Raw genomic sequence first — 6,000 nt, 5'->3', positions numbered from 1 at the left:
ATGATCGTTATTGAGTGTATTTTAAAATGGTTCAGCTATCAGCATCCGTTTTGTTAGCTATTTCAGTCGAAACGGAAACGATGGATTAGCAAATTTATCAATAATTTCAATTTTAAAAAACAAGCAGATTTTTAACTCTGTGGAAAGTTTTCAGAATCAAAATCAAGTAGGTAAGCCCACTTCCCAACGTAAGACGCAGTTCCTCATCGCCAGTGAAAATCGGCACACACAGTCAACAAGCGCGAGCCAACCCTATTTTTCGGAATGAAAACATTGTCAGCAAAAACATTGCCAGAACAACGGTGTGGGTGGGTGGGTGGTAGGTTGGTTGGTTGGTACTGTGGTAGCGGCGGACCGGGAAAGCGCGGACAATCACAGCAGCAGCCCAGCAGAGAGCGAACCGCGCGCCGTGCCCGAGAGCCCTTGAAATCGTCGAACGTGCGCGTGCTGTTGCGACCATCATATATTTATTGGCTCGAGTGGAGAGCCAACGTGAGAATTCGCTCTCCTTGTTTTGCTCTGGGTTGCCGCCGCCGTTTCGCTTCGGCTGTTTGTGTTTGTGTTTTGCTCCAACTCATCCTGATGGTCGTACGGGGAGGGGGGAGCCATGCCGGGCGGTAGGGCACGGAGCCACATCGGGGAGTTTGGTTTTTCTCTGTGAGTTTCCCATTCTCACCGAGCTAACAGTAGCCGCCCTGCGAAGTGGGGTGGTACGCTGGGGCACATGCTGTGGGGTGGCAATACGCACAACACTGGACCGGGAGTAAGCCAACCAGCCTTCATTAGTGATTCGAACGTCGGCCAGTGCGGTTGTCAGTGTGCTGCGATATCTTCGTCTGTGCGGTTTTTCGGTAATCTCACATATTCTCTGCAGGTGTGCGCCGGTGTTACTTTTGCTCTGTTTTTTTTTTCTTTTTGTGTGGACCAATACCATGGAAAATGAACGAAATTGCTGGACAATTCCGGAATCGAGTCACAGCAAACCGGTAGTGGGGGCGCTTGTAGTGGTTGTCCAGTGCATTTTGAACCCGCGAGGAAAAAGTTGGAGAAAAATTTAAAATCGCAATAAACTGTAATTACTTGTATCGCTGGGTATACCGGGCGGTGGCGCGGCGGAGGGCGACGAAGGAGCAACGAGCCGGACATACGCAAAAACAGAAAATCGGCACACATACAGGAGACGGCACTGTACTTGTGGCTGGGAAACAGTCAGACTTCCACCGGGAAGAAGCTATTCGTGTGCGTTTTCAGTTGACCTTTGAAGGGTGGGGTGCTATCTATAAAAACGGGATGGTGCAGTGAAGTTGTGTATGGTTAGGAGTGCTATAGATCTACATATAGCATAAAAGCATGGTCAAGGGCAGAGGAGTAACCGAGTCTAGATTGTTGGCTGTGACGCAAAAAGAGAAGAAGAAGGGTGGCAGCAGTGAGTTTTTATGTCAAATAATGGCGGCTGAAATATGTACTGCAATTCGCAGAAGCTTTAATGATTGCTCTTTAATAAGTGCTTGTTGGATGGAATGAACTTATGTTTACATTTACAATTGTGCTGGATCTTGCCCGGTGCGCTTGCTGTGAGGTGAAACTAGCGTTTTCTTTTTCAACTTGTTGGAACCGAACGGTTCGATTCGCACCGGACCGCCAGGTCGTGTTTCTAGTATTTATCTTCTCTTGTTGGACATTTTTCTGATGGGATTTTATGTAACCGTAACCGTTGATTTCTCGATTCGATTGATACTAACGAATCATTTTATTGCACCTGAAGAATGCAAAGACCATACTGTAGAGGCGTAAAATTAAATTTATTGTCGAATTTTGGTGTAACGCTGAAAAAGTTAAGGTCTATTGTTCGATTGTTTATTTGCTATATCCGCGAAGAACTGACTGTAGAGAAAGTATTGATTTTCTAGTTCGGAAATCATTATCCTTTCATCTCGTTTAGCAAATTTGATTGTGTTTGTAAAGCACTGCAAGGCGATTGAAATTAACTGAAATGTTCGAGAACTGTACATGCTTTTTCCGTACTATCAATTAGAGGAATTTCTTACGAGAAATGATCGGTTGGAAGAAAGCATTGCAATAGACTGTTAGAGATTTCAGTGGGTTTGGTAACAATTTCACAATTTTTGGTAATAAACACTCAGTAAGTTGATATACTTTGAGAAGGTAGGAGTCTTGACAACAAAGGTGAATGTCCGCGAGTCCTTCCGGAGAATACATTTCAATACCCGTTTTCAGAAACGTCCCAGAGAGACCCGAGAAGTCAGTTTTGAAACTGTTTCCCATGTGCGTCTAACCGTGTCCGTCGCACGCGTTGATCTAGTGTGCTATGCGTGATGTATGAGTTCGTTCAGTTTTCAGATACTAATTCAACACCCAAAACCATAGTTTAAAATGAAATTGCAACGAAACTAAGAGATAGACGTTTTACGTCAAAGAACGAATGGTTTAACAGTACTAGAGCTTTAAATTGGTAAATAACAGCAATCAGTTTTATCACACATTTTTAGGAGAAATTCGATGAAAATGCCATAAGAAACACCTATTTCAAAGTTACTCAAGTTTCAAAAGTTACTAAATCTCATGAAGTAAAAGGTTTAAAAGCAATTTTCAGTACAAAATTTTCTCAGCCTCGAATGAAAATAACAGAATTGAGCTAGCGGGCATAGTTTCTGTACCAGAGCTAATTTAAGGTAAACAGAACCCAAAACTAAAACTGTTCAATAACTCTGTAATGATTGAGATTTGGCCATATGTTTAGAAGGATTTTTTTCATCAAATATGATGCTCTATCACCCCCTAAAATATCTGCACTAAGCTACCTAACACCCTGTATTTTAGCAGCTCTTAAATAAAAGAAAAATGCATCGAAACTTAAAAATACTTCGATTATTACACGACAGTAAATAAAAATTATTAGGGGTGTGCTACATTAGGCATATAGATGTTAGACATATGGGCTTTAGGCATACACACATTATGCATAATGGATGATAGACACTGGCTGATAGGCATAGTGGACGGTAGGTATAATGGATTATAGGCATAATGGACGATAGGCATAATATGCAGAAAGCATAATGAATGGTAGGCATAATGGACGTTAAGCAATCTGCCGTTAGCTTGCAAGATGTCTCCAATCCACTCAGTTTAAAAAAAGCACTGCATATAGAGTGAGTTGGATTACCGACGAATGGTCGAAACTCAAATGGGCGAAATAGCAAATGACAAAGTAGATCTAATATCTTAATCACTAATGGCCGAATGTCATAGAAAATATTCGCGGCCCTCGACCTGCTCAAATGGAGGGTATATACTGTCCTTACTCACTGCTGCTCATTCGGGCGCAACTAAGGGATAACCTCTACTAGTCAGTAAACCTTGCAAAATCCATGCATCTAAATAGAGGTGTCGGAACAAGAGTCGATAGACCTAGGACAGCGAATAAACCTACCCAAGAACAATACCAATTGGTCTTATTTATTTCTTACAGTAGCTTGATCAGAGCATTGCAAAGTCTGTTAGGTTTTATAATGTTTCTTCTCAAGTGAATTTTATCTTATTTGACTAATATTTCTGAAGTATGACAGAAGGAGACTTGAAAAATCACCCATAAAACTACATTATCAATAAGTGTAATTCACCTTATACGCGGTTTTAAAGGATATTTCATTTTTGTTGTTGTTGACCGTTGTTTTTTGGTCAATTTATAACATTTAAGGCGGTGAAAAGTGTAAGATGTCTTGTCAGTGTTCTTCGAAAAGGCAACCATAAAATCATCAACACTTGTGGCGGTTTACTTTTTAATTTAAGCGACTCTTGGAAGTCATGATAAGTAGATATCGATAAAAATTACAAGTTTTAAAAGGATCTTTGGCAATTTTCTAGAGAACCTTCATTAGTGTGGGCCTCCCTCGCTTTATAAGGGTTTTCTTGCTGTTTTATCACAGTTTTGTAGACTTACAAGTTCTGTGATCGGTTTTCAGCAGCAAATGCTGGAAACCTTTTCAACTGCACCTTAAAATTGAAATTGTTACTTGGGTATACAGCATTTCCAACGGCGAGTCGCCTGCAGCCGTTTCGTCCTAAATCATCTATGAAAAGTCACAAAATATTTTTTACGGAATTATGCTAAAATATCGCTATGCCAAATGTTTTTCTGCCAAATGGTGCCTTATGTTTATACCAATGTTTTTATGGCAAACGACACTATGCCAAACAGCATTATGCCAAATTCATTTAAATTAAATGGACGGCTCCGGTTTTTATTGTATTGTAATGCTACTATGATTGGTTCAAGTCCGAATTCATAAGAAGGCGAAGTTTTGTAAATTATGCCTATCGTCCAATATGCCTTCCGCACATTATGCATACCGTCCATACGGTGAATATGGTATCACTGAACAATTCTACTTCTTTTTATCACTGAAGAACACAAAAATACCCCTCTAATATGAAAATATAGATCAATTTTCATTCACTAGCAATTTGCAGCATTTTGCTTTCAATTTCAGCATATGGTGCTCTATTTACACTACTACCAATATGTGAGGCAGCTGCGCCTGAAACTCCCTTATCGCGTTGACATAGCTAGTATTTGAGTGACAACCACTTGCTTCTGGTGCTAGTGTATATGAACGATTCAATGATACACTAGCGCCAGCAGCAAGCTGTTGTCACTGCAAAACTAGTTATCTTCAATGAGCCGACATGTAGGCAATACCGACACGTTATCCAATCGGTCTCTCTTTTGATCTGTTTTTGGAAAGCAGTAATCCCTGTGCAGGCTTTTTCGGCCTGCCGGATTTAAACAACACAGACAACACTATAGAAAATGGGCCCAATTCAGCTGCAGCGACTTCATCATTTCTCGCCACTATAACTCAAATTCAGTAGCGTTTCATTAAGACCAAAATAAACGCCGATATTCAGTAAATATTATTCTATCAACTGGCATAAAAATCTTGTCTCGAATGAATATAGTTTCAACGTAATTCCTGAATATTGTTCAGGCTGCCACTTAATGGGCTGAAAATACTCTCCCGTACTCTAGTACACGATTGACAAAATTGACACAGCTTCCCTCGAACATTGCTTCTGTCAATGAACGCTTCACGCCGGGTTGTAACGAGCTCCAGTTAACAACTCGCACGAACATCCAGTGTTATTGGCTGGTATCATAAGGTTTTACCATTGGTTTACACCCGTTTGGACACGTCGCCATTGAAAAATAGTCTAGCAGACTACGGTTTTTAACAAATTCTTCAGTAAAATGTACGATCAAGCTATGCCACTGCAAATCACTATGGGAGCTGCCTGGTACTTTCTGACCATTTGGTACTCTGACCGTTCAGAACTAGTCCAGATGTTGGTGAAACGATGCGTCTGGCTCTGCGACATCGGCTTGTAACGATGCGTGTTTTGCTCCTAGCAGGATTGACTAAAAGATTATTTCGTTGAGACCAATCCACAATACGCTCTAGATTAGTACTATTCATCCCGACTGGGGCTACCCAGTATGATATAAAGTCATTCGGCATAACGATCATCTGGCATAATGGTCTTTTGGCATCATAAGTTTTTGGTATAATTGATAATTTAGCCGGATTTTGAAGTTTAGTGTTTGTTCTTATGAACAGTATTTGGCAATGTGGCAGGTGGTCTGCCACACACTCCTCCCCGCAGTGACGCCGATCATTTCCGACGAATCATCTTGAAAAAACATGAAAATTTGGTCATAAAACGATGTTTGAGAAATATTATGCCAAATGGTCGTTATACCAATGTCCATTATGCCAAATGGTTCCTTATGAACTAACTCACGCGAACAAGGACCAAGTCAACCGACGTAGAATCGCAGATCATCGGTGTAAAACTGAACCGAACTGTATTTTACCCCCGTCACGTCGGTAACCATTGATATGGCAGCAGAAGAATAAGGCCGAGTAGTGAGCCTTGAGGAACACCGGACTTTACTTTCATACTACGGGAGCAGCAACC

The 6,000-nt window shown here is 41.0% G+C and overlaps 1 protein-coding gene across 3 annotated transcripts in view; it reads left to right on the top strand.

Moving 5' to 3' along the window:
* The first annotated feature begins 795 nt into the window (after nucleotides 1–795).
* LOC128738173 (protein argonaute-2) overlaps nucleotides 796–6,000 on the top strand; it is a 119,256-nt gene continuing 114,051 nt past the window's right edge. For 2 of the 3 annotated variants that reach the window (XM_053833090.1, XM_053833088.1), the window contains exon 1: nucleotides 796–874. The gene's annotated coding sequence lies outside the window, so the exon portion shown is untranslated. The remainder of the gene's footprint in view (nucleotides 875–6,000) is intronic. The other variant, XM_053833089.1, reaches the window with a different exon arrangement.

The sequence above is a fragment of the Sabethes cyaneus genome, chromosome 2, assembly GCF_943734655.1.
Source record: "Sabethes cyaneus chromosome 2, idSabCyanKW18_F2, whole genome shotgun sequence".
Taxonomy (NCBI): Eukaryota; Metazoa; Arthropoda; class Insecta; order Diptera; family Culicidae; genus Sabethes; species Sabethes cyaneus.
This window is presented reverse-complemented; position numbering and strand designations above follow the sequence as displayed.